Here is a 10,587-nt window from a genome sequence, read left to right as displayed (position 1 = left end):
TATTTTATTTTTACTTATTTATTTTGAGACAGAGTCTCACTCTGTCACCAGGCTGGAGTGCAGAGGCACTGTCTCAGCTCACTGCAACCTCCACTTCCTGGGTTCAAGCGATTCTCCTGCCTCAGCCTCCTGAGTAGCTGGGACTACAGGCTCGAGCCACCACACCCAGCTAATTTTTTCTATTTTTAGTCGGGATTTCCCCATGTTGGTCAGGCTGGTCTCGAACACCTGACCTCATGATCCGCCTGCCTCGGCCTCCCAAAGTGCTGTGATTACAGGCTTGAGCCAGCTCACCCGGCACTTAATGTATTTTAATAACAAACATACAGGAATTGCACAGATGACAGACACCATTAAAAATATATATTTGTGGTTGGTCACAGTGGCTCATGCCTGTAATCCCAGCTACTCGGGAGGCTGAGGCAGGAGAATTGCTTGAACCAGAAGGTGGAGGTCGCAGATCACGCCATTGCACCCCAGCCTGGTCGACAAGAGCAAAACTCTTGTCTCAAAAAAAAAAAAAAAAAAAAAAATACTTGCATGTAGGGCTCAGAAAAGTATAGTGAATGGGTGGAATCTACTGCATGATAAAAATGCTGCAAATACCATTGAGTTAGTCCATAAGACATTTAGTTGTTCTAAAAAAATTCAAGTGCTGATATTTTCCAGGTTTATTTAGCAGGTTTATTTATAATTGTTATAAAGGTGAACTGCTAAAACTTACACACTGAAACATTCTGATTTGCATGAATGCTTTATGTCCCCACATTTATATTAAAACTTCACATGAAAATGGAAAAGCTGCTGCTATGGTTTGGCTATGGCTTGTTTGTCCCCACCCAATGTGATGTTGAAATTTAATTTCCAGTGTGGCAATGTTAGGAGGTGAGGCTTAGCGGGAGGTGTTTGGATCATGTGGGCAGAGTCCTCATGAACAGATTAATCCCCTCTCTGGGCATGGGGGTGGGGTGGGGATGAGTGAGTTCTCGCCCGTTTGTTTCTGCAGAGCTGGTAGTTGGAGCCTGGCCCGTCAACTCTTGTTTCCGCTCACCTTCTCATCTCTGCACCTGCTGGCCCCTCGCCTCCCACCATACACAGACTCGGCTGGAGGCCCTCCCCAGATGCCCAGTACTGAACTTTCCAGCCAGCAGAATCATGAGCCAATTAAGCCTTTTTTCTTTAAGAATTACCCAGCCCCAGGCATTCCTTTATAGCAGCCCCAAATGGACTAAGACAATTGCCAAGACCTGATTTTTCTCTCCTATTTTTCCACATGCAATCATATATTTAGGTACCTTTTGATCCCTTTTGTGGGGTCATGGGGGTGGGAATCTAATGGTCAGAACTATTGATAACAGGAAAAGGATATATATATATATATATATTATATATATATATATATATATATATATATATTATATATATATATCCTTTTCAATAATTCACTGAGCTTCAGATTCGCAAACTCCCCTTCCAGAGTCTGGTGCGAGGCGTTGCTCAGAACTTCAGAACAGATCTGTGCTTCTGGAGTACAGCTATTGTGTTTTGCAGGAAGTAAATGAGGCCTCTCTGCTTGGCCTTTTTGAAGACACCAACCTGTGTGCCAGTGGTACCAAATATGTAACTATTATGCCAAAAGCTATCCAGCCAGCACTCCAGATATATGGAGGGAGTGCTTAAGAATCTGTTATGGGCCAGGCGCGGTGGCTCACACCTGTAATCCCAGCACTTTGGGAGGCTGAGGCGGGTGGATCACATGGGCAGGAGTTCGAGACCAGCTTGGCCGACATGGTGAAACCCCGTCTCCCCTAAAAATACAAAAATTAGCTGGGTGTGGTGGCAGGTGCCCGTATTCCCAGTTACTCAGGAGGCTGAGGCAGGAGAATTGCTTGAACCCAAGAGGTAGAGGTTGCAGTGAGCTGAGATCCCACCACTGCTCTCAAGCCTGAGTGACAGAGCAAGACTCCATCTCGAAAACAAACAAACAAAAGTTATAATCAAGTAAAGCTGATTTCAAAATACAGAAAAGTTTAATGTGAGAAAAATGAAAGAATGCGATTTTCACCATGAACGGACTAAAAGAGAAAAATTTTGATCTCAGGAAATTTTAATAAAGCACTTGGTAAATCTCAACAACTTTGGATTTTAAAGAAATCACTCACAAAATTAGAAGAAATATGTATTTTCTAAACTCAATGAAGGCTATTTATTAAATATTCAAGCCAAACACAATACATGGACAATTCATCCCTTCTATCACTGCTACAGTTTAGCGTAGTCCCAGAGGTATATCCAAAGCAATAAAACCAGAAAAATAAATAAGGTCTATAACGGTAGATAGATATTTTAGGTTATGCTAAGAATCAGAGTAGGCCAGGTGTGGTGGCTCATGCCTGTGATCCAAGCACTTTGGAGGCCAAGGCAGGAGGACTGTGTGAGCCCAGGAGTTTGAGACCAGCCTGGAAAACATAGTGAGATCTTGCCTCTACAAAACTTTTAAAAAAATTAGCCAGGCATAGTGACACATGCCTGCAGTCCTACCTTCAGAAGGCTGAAGTGGGAGGATTGCTTGAGCCTGGGAGGTTGAGGCTGCAGTGAGCTGTGACTGTGCCACTGCACTCTAGTCTGACAGAGTGAGACTTAGTCTCCAAAATAACTAAGTAAGATCCAGAAATAGCTAAGCCAATTTTAATAGACACACAGAGAGAGAGAGAGAGAGAGAGAGAGAGAAAAGAGAAGGGAAGGGAAGGGGAGGAGAGGGGAGGAGAGGAAGCAAGGGGAGGGGAGAAGCAGAGAGAAAAGAGAGAGTTTACCTTACCACAAAGCCACGTTAGTAAAAGAAATGTGGCATTGGTACAGAAACAAGCAACTAAGCTTTACTTGGTTATAACTTTATAACAAACTAAAGAGCTCAAAAATATGCAAACCATTTTAAAATATGAAAACCTGACTTATGATAGAGGTAACACCCAAAAACAGTAAGAAAAAGGTGAATTTGGGGGCTTGCTGATGCGATCTCACTAGCTCACTCTATGGAGAAAAATAAAACGATATCTCAACCGTATATCATAGTCAACTTTTTATCATATTTTAAACTCCAGTTGGAAATGTGAAGTATCTTTGTGACCTCAGGGTGGGAAAGAACAATATTTCTCTGTAGTGAAATTTGCAGACAGCTGAGTAACAGTTTGGGAGACTATATTTGCAAACAACAAGGAATGTTGTGGTTTATACAGGTATAAACCTAGGTAGACATGTGTGTATATCTAGGTATGGATTATACAGAGATTTCTTGCAAACCAACAGGAAAAAGAGAACAATATGTGGGGGAATGGGAACACAAATTGGAAATGATAGGAAAATGAAATAAAACAAGAAGGCCTTTGCACAGCTTGACAATAACACTGTATTGTAAATTGAGAATGGAAACAGATGCAGAAAATAGCAGATTGACTCCCGGAGTCTTGGATTGCTGATATTCAGATCTTGTGCATGTTCCAGAGTTTTCCCGCTGCCTCTAGGTCCTGAAGGCATCCTCCTGGGGGAAGCCCCTGCTTCAGATGCACCCTGCTGTCAGATATATCCTGCCAGAAAGGAGCCTTTACAGCAGTCCTCACTGGCTCCCTTCCGTTTTCTTAGATTTTGCTCTCAGCGTCTAGACATCTACGGGCTTGGAAAGGATGCAAGCAGCTAGAATGGCAGGCTTCTGCCCCCTGCTGGCCACTCATGAGCATTACCCTGACAGCGAATCCAGCCATCAAATTCCACCAAATCCGTTTCTTCTTTGAGATCATTTTCTTTCTTAAAGATACATATTCTGAGGATTTTTTCAGCTCTTACTGTATCTGAACAAAACAAAAATTATGATACAGTATAAACATAAGACTAAAAATCAGGAAACCTAGAGTTGAACCCTGTGTCTTGTGGGATATTGGGCAAATCTTTCAGCTTCTTTATGCCTCTTTCCTTATTTGAGAGTATGTGTAATAATTCTACAAATTATCGAGGGATAGGATGTATTTGAGAGTGTCACAGAGCTGGGACCGAGGAAATAGCCAGTTAATATTCATTGATATTCATGGCTTTGCAGCGTTTTCACTGTCATTATTCCTCTGCTTGTAGGAGACCTGAATTCAGTCCACATATTTCAAAGAACTATAGAATTCAAAGGTAGTTAAAAGACAGTCACAAAGTGGTTTTAAGAGGTTTCTTATAAGGTACATTAAAAGTAGCCAACACCCAATCCATTGCTTAAATATTCCTGCCCCCAAACCTTACGAAAGGCCTCTAGTGGGAAATTCAGCAACTCAAAAAGCAGCCCATTCCCTCACTGGCCAGCTGTGCCTGGGAGCAAGCTCCCTCTCCCTTGCAGGAGAGAACTCCACTTGACAACACCTGCTGAGCCCCAGAATTGAGGTGAAGGGGCAGGTTAGGGGCATATGCCATTTTCTGCCAAAATTCATTGGCTTGACTCATCAATGGATTCATTTAGACTGGGGACTGCATGATTTTGCATTTATTAAAATATGTCATTCATGAATTCCTCAACACTGGAGTTTGTTTGGAGAAACAGCCTCCTATCTTACCATGCAGGTGTTCTTGCTCAGCTCTCTTGGCCACTCATGCTCAGTATGAAGTCCCACCCGGCTGATGGACACCTGTAAGGTGATTGGGAGGCAAGTAAACAGGGCTGGCATAAAGACTTAGTGAAGGGGCCTTAGTGAAGGGGCTGGATGCCATGGCTCACAGCTGGAATCCCAGAACTTTGGGAGGCCAAGGCAGGCAGGTTGCTTGAGGTCAGGAGTTCAAGACCACACTGGCCAACATGTTGAAACCCCATCTCTACTAAAAATACAAATATTAGCCAGGTGTAATGGCAGACACCTGTAATCTCAGCTTCTTGGGAGGCTGAGGCAGGAGAATTGCTTGAACCTGGAAGCCAGAAGTTGCCATGAGCCAAGATCATGTCACTGCACTCCAACCTGGGTTGACAGAGTGAGACCCGGTCTCAAAAAACAAACAAGCAAACAAACATAAAAGTTAGTGAAGGGACCAGCTGAGGGCATCTGGCAGGAAAAGCACAAAAAGCAGGCAGCTGGAGAGCATGCAGACCGGGAAGAGGAGGCTGACTTTAGCTACCTGAAAGTTTTGGTGGAGGAGCTGCTGAAAATCATTTCACAATTAAGTCTTTGCCACTTGTGGGCCAGGTTTTGCATTCCTGCATTAAGAAATCACCCAGTCTGGAAGGCTCCATCTCTCTGCTGCTCACAGCCCTGCCCATTCTCCGCAGAGCCCAAATCTGAGAGGTGAGCATCTGCCCCGCACTCACTGTATTCCTGTTTAATCCACGTTCTGTCCCCTCTGGAGTAAAGGAAAGGAAGAGCAATGATCGGGGAGATAAGGGCAGGTCCCCCCACTCCCTCCTCTCCTTTTATTTGTATTTATAGAGGCAACACTTTCCTGTTTCACTATTTGTGGGGCCTCTAGATAGAGTCGATTCTGCTTTTTAAAATCTCCCTGCTAGACTGCACATACCTTGAAGGCAGAAGCTGCCACTGATCTGCTCATATCTTAGGAGCCCACATAGTGCCTGGCATATGACAAGCACTCAAAAATGTGTATGGAATTTAAATGAATAGCAAGGCATCAGCATGGTTTCAAGTTAGCAACTTGACATCATAAGATTTCATTAGTGGTACGGAAACCTTAGTGTACCTTAGAATTGTTTTCAGAGCTTTTAAAAAAAATTAGTGGCTGGGCACAGTGGCTCACGCCTGTAATCCCAGCACTTTGGGAGGCTGAGGTGGGCAGATCACGAGGTCAGTAGATCAGGACCATCCTGGCCAACATGGTGAAACCTTGTCTCTACTAAAAATACAAAAAATTAGCCAGGTGTGGTGGTGTGCACCTGTAGTCCCAGCTACTCAGGAGGCTGAGGCAGGAAAATTGCTTGAACTCATGAGGCAAGGCTGTAGTGAGCCGAGATCATGCCACGGCACTCCAGCCTGGGCGACAGAGTGAGACTGTTTCAAAAAAAAAAAAAAAAAAAAAAAAGAAAAGAAAAGAAATTAGTGCCTGAGTCCCTCCTCTGACCAATTAGGTCTGAATCCCTGATAGTCAGTTTTTGATGATTAAAGGCTCAGAAAGGGCTCATGGCTTAAGGTGTGCTGTAGTGAGTCATTTTAGAAAAGTGACATTGCTTTCTAATATGCAACATTTATCTATCACATTATGTTTGAATTATCATACAGTGCAATTTCTTTAAGTTGGGTCCACATGCTCAAAACATATAAAAGAAAGTTTATAAAAGTAACTGGCAGGTGGGAGGCTGGGCACGGTGGCTCATGCCTATAATCCCAGCACTTTGGGAGGTTGAGGCAGTGAATCACCTGAGGTCAGGAATTTGAGACCAACCTGCTAATGTGGTGAAACCCCAGCTCTACTACTAAAAACTACAAAAATTAGCTGGACATGGTGGCACACGCCTGTAATTCCAGCTCCTTAGGAGGCTGAGGCAGGAGAATCCCTTAAACCCAAGAGGCAGAGCTTGCAGTGAGCCAAGATGGCATTACTGCATTACAGACTGGGTGACAGAATGAGACTCTGACTCAAAAAAAAAAAAAAAAAAAAAAAAAAAAAAAAAAAAAAAAAGATAACTGGGAGCTATGGAAAGAAAAAGGTAATTTTCACAGGCTTGCTTATTCATGGGATGGCAAAAGGTTCAGCATAATATTATAATGGTTGATGTGAATGCTATTTAAAAGAAACAAATAAGCCAAAGGGGATAGAATGGGGTGAGAGAAGAAAGCCCCCGTCCCCGCCACTGACTCCCCACCCCTCACCCAGGAGTCCTCTTGTGATCCCTTCTTTGGAAATCTATATATATCTGAAAGTTCATCTGTTTAAATAGGTCAAAAGTGATAAAAATCTAAATGTGGGTTTTAATTTGATTAAAGTGTCTGCTAAGAGATGCTCGCTTGGCTGGCTTCTTGCCTGTAAAGACTCAGCTACATGAAGATGGCAGGGAGCATTTACAGATCACAGCATTCAGGTCTGGGGTGAGGGGGAGGCAAGGAAGAAACTCATCACCTGCTCCTCTAAGCATGGCTCCAGGCCAGCAGCACGGACCTTGCCTGGAGTGCATTCGACCTACTGGATTTGAATTTGCATTGTGTTAATAACAAGACTCCTGAATGATTTACAGACACACTAAAGCGTAAAGTCACTGCCTTAAAGAGTGCCTAGCCCAGCTTCTGCCTGGTAATTGCCATGAGCTTTACATGGAGAGAGCTAGAGCTTTTCTTTCTCATTCCAGCAGCCAGTGTGTAGCTCTTCCAATGTTTTCAGAACCTTTCTGAGCCCTTTCTGACCTTTTCTCTTTATAGGGAAAAGAAAAAAAAATTAAAAAGGAATGAAATAGCTGTCATCACTGATTTGAGGCCCCCAAGGGAGAGAGAAAGAGATCAAAAGTCAACATCTGTGATTCTGCAAATGGAAAATGAAAAGATTCCCAGGCAGGCTGGGAAGCAGCTCTAGGTTGCTGGGCTGGTCCTCCATGGTCCCAGTGGAGGTGGCTGTGCTCAATCCAGAGCCTTTAAAGGGAACCCCAAGGCTGATGGGCATAGGGAAGCAGAAGTGCCCAGCCCAACTCCCAGGAAAAAGTAACATGTGCCTGGCCAGGCCTGGGACCAGAGGAATGAGGCCAGGAAAGCTTCTGCTCACTGGAGACCTTTAAGGAGGAACAGAGCAGGATGAACCATCACCTGGATGTGGGGCACTTTGCACAGGTAGCATTCCAGTTACCTCCCCATTTCCCCATCTCTGAGATAGGAACTTGTCCTTCTTCCATCTGAGGACTGGGTCCATCTGGGACACACACAGTGCCTTAGAGTCCTGAGCCTTCTTGCTGTGTTACTGGCAAGTTGTTTTTCAGAGAGAAAAGCCAGAGTGTGGCAGAGAAATCAAGCAGCCAGTATGGTGGGCATGGTCGAGGAGTGGGGTATTCGTTCCAGAGATGGAGGTCTCCCACCAACCTGTGTCCTAAACCTCATTGGGTTTTCCCATCAGGGGTCCCAGAAGAGGCAACAGAAGCAAAAACGGTGGGTGTTACCGCTGGTGTTCACGAGCTCATCTCATGGGTCAAGTACGGCACTAGGTCTTTTGCAAGCATTTCGCTGCCACTCCTAACTGGAACCCTGCAGGGTAGGCAGCTGCTCATTTTACAGAATAGGAAGCTGAAGCTCAGAGGGAACGAGTACCATCCCAAGTTCAAAGAAGTAATAAGAGGCAGGGCTTAGAGAAAATCTAAGGTCCGTGATCTAAGGTCTGTGATCTTTTCCTTACTGTACCTGCCTCTGCGTCCAGGGATTAAAACGCATACAATTCCCGTCTCTTTTTTTTTGGGACGGAATTTTGCTCTGTCGCCCAGGTTGGTGTGCAATGGAATGATCTCGGCTCACTGCAACCTCTGCCTCACGAGTTCAAACGATTCTTCTGCCTTAGCCTCCCTAGTAGCTGGGATTATAGTCCCCAGCCACCATGCCTGGCTAATTTTTTGTATTTTTCGTAGAGATGGGATTTCACCATGGTGGCCAGGCTGGTCTCAAACTCCTGACCTCAGGTGATCCACCTACCTCGGCCTCCCAAAGTGCTGGGATTATAGGCATGAGCCACTGAGCCCAATCAAATCTCAGTTTTTAAATTAATTAGTCCTATAATCTTAAGCAAGTCCCGTTGCTTCCTGTGGTCTTGGTTTGCTTATTTTTTTAAATGAGAATATTAATAAGCCTCCTTTGTACTGTGAAGTGCCTGGCACACAGCACCTCACCAATGGATTCTAGTTTTCTTCTTCCTCTTTTTGAAATGAAGGGGCTGGCCTTGGTACTGAGTCATAAGTCATGAAGATTTAAGATTGTATTACCAGCCCTCAAGTAGACTGACCATTCTCAGGCCAAGATTAAGACGTGGGGAGCTGGCTGGGCATGGTGGCTTACGCTTATAATCCCAACACTTTGGGAGGCCGAGGAGGGTGGATCACGAGGTCAAGAGATCAAGACCATCCTGGTCAACATGGTGAAACCCCGTCCCTACTAAAAATACAAAAATTAACTGGGCATGGTGGTGCATACCTGTAATCCCAGCTACTCAGGAGGCTGAGACAGGAGAATTGCTTGAACCCAGGAGGCAGAGGTTGCGGTGAGCCGAGATCGCGCCATTGCACTCCAGCCTGGGTAACAAGAGCGAAACTCCGTCTAAAAAAAAAAAAAAAAAAAAAAAAAAAAAGATGTGGGGAGCCAAGGGCACCTTCAGCAGAGCTCCTGAATCCAGCCACATAGTTCTGCTCTCCACACTCGGGTGCAATTCCTCACTGGCCTCCTTGGCTCTCAGCTCTGAGTACCCTTCTCCTCCATTTAGCCCGGAGACCTCCAAGGAGACAGGCTCACCTTGGCCCAGATGCGCTTTACTTTCCTCTGCTCTGAATTCTCGCCAAGAGTGAAAATCAGATGTACCAGCCTCGGGAACATCAGTTCCTTAGCCCCCTGGCAGCACTCCCAGCCTGGAGGGATATGAAACCCCTGAGAGGAGTGTGCTCTGGGAGCCAGGACATGACTGGTCCCTGGACTCTGCCGTGTCTTCTCCAGCCTCCATCTCCTCTCTCCAGCCAGGAGAACACACCTCAAGAGTGTTCAGGAAGGGTCTGGGCAATTCAGTAGAGAGGGGCCCCAGGCTAGGGTCCCCCAGCATCCAGAACTGAATGCTGGACTTGTATTTCACTGAGCATTTTATTTCTGACCTAGTACCAGTAAAACAAAAACAGACCTGTTCCTGGCTTAAATGTCGGGAGTAGAGGTAAACATCGTCTTCCTTTAGACATTTTCCCCTAGATGTTTGGATAGTAGTTCCTTTTATGGATAAAATTCGAAATGCTGGCGCTCTTTAACCCAGTAACTCCATCTTCCTGAGGATAGATTCAGGGATATGAACAAAGATGTACACAAACATTCGTGACATTGACACTTATAATAATAAAAAATTGGAGACAGAATAATGTTCAAGAATTGGGAAACAGTTAAATTATGATATATCTTTATAATGGACAATTATACACATAAAGGGTGATGTTTTCCAAGAATTTTAGTGGCTAGGAATATATAAGAATCTTGTAGAAAGAAAAGTGGGATTCAGAGCTGCATAAACTGATTATATAATACATGTGTGTATGACATATACACCCATATAGATTAATATGTGCTCGCTTAGGCAGCACATATGCTAAAATTGGAATGATACAGAGAAGATTAGCATGGACCCTGCACAAGGATGACATGCAAATTCGTGAAGTGTTCCATATTTTATTTTTATTAAAAAAATAAATAATATGAATATATTTTTAATACATAAATAATATATAATGGAAAAATATTTGAAAGAAAAAAACATAAATATTAATAGTCCTTATCTGTGGATTATTTATTGTTTTATTTATTTGTTTTCTTCTTTAATCTTTTCTGTATTTTTCATGTTTTCTTGTCAGAATTAAAAACGTACTTGATAGGGGAGAAATATTTGTTTGAATAAAAGGGACAG

General features: G+C 43.9%; 1 non-coding gene across 1 annotated transcript; it reads left to right on the top strand.

The window, feature by feature from the left end:
* The first annotated feature begins 10,248 nt into the window (after positions 1-10,248).
* On the top strand, positions 10,249-10,355 carry LOC120361920 (U6 spliceosomal RNA). Its single transcript, XR_005577955.1, has one exon. It is a non-coding gene; the product is annotated as a U6 spliceosomal RNA (small nuclear RNA).
* The last annotated feature ends 232 nt before the right edge of the window (positions 10,356-10,587 follow it).

Source organism: Saimiri boliviensis, chromosome 1, assembly GCF_048565385.1.
Source record: "Saimiri boliviensis isolate mSaiBol1 chromosome 1, mSaiBol1.pri, whole genome shotgun sequence".
In the NCBI taxonomy this organism is placed as follows: domain Eukaryota; kingdom Metazoa; phylum Chordata; class Mammalia; order Primates; family Cebidae; genus Saimiri; species Saimiri boliviensis.
The sequence above is the reverse complement of the archived record's forward strand: the minus strand, read 5'-3'. Positions and strand labels throughout refer to the sequence as shown.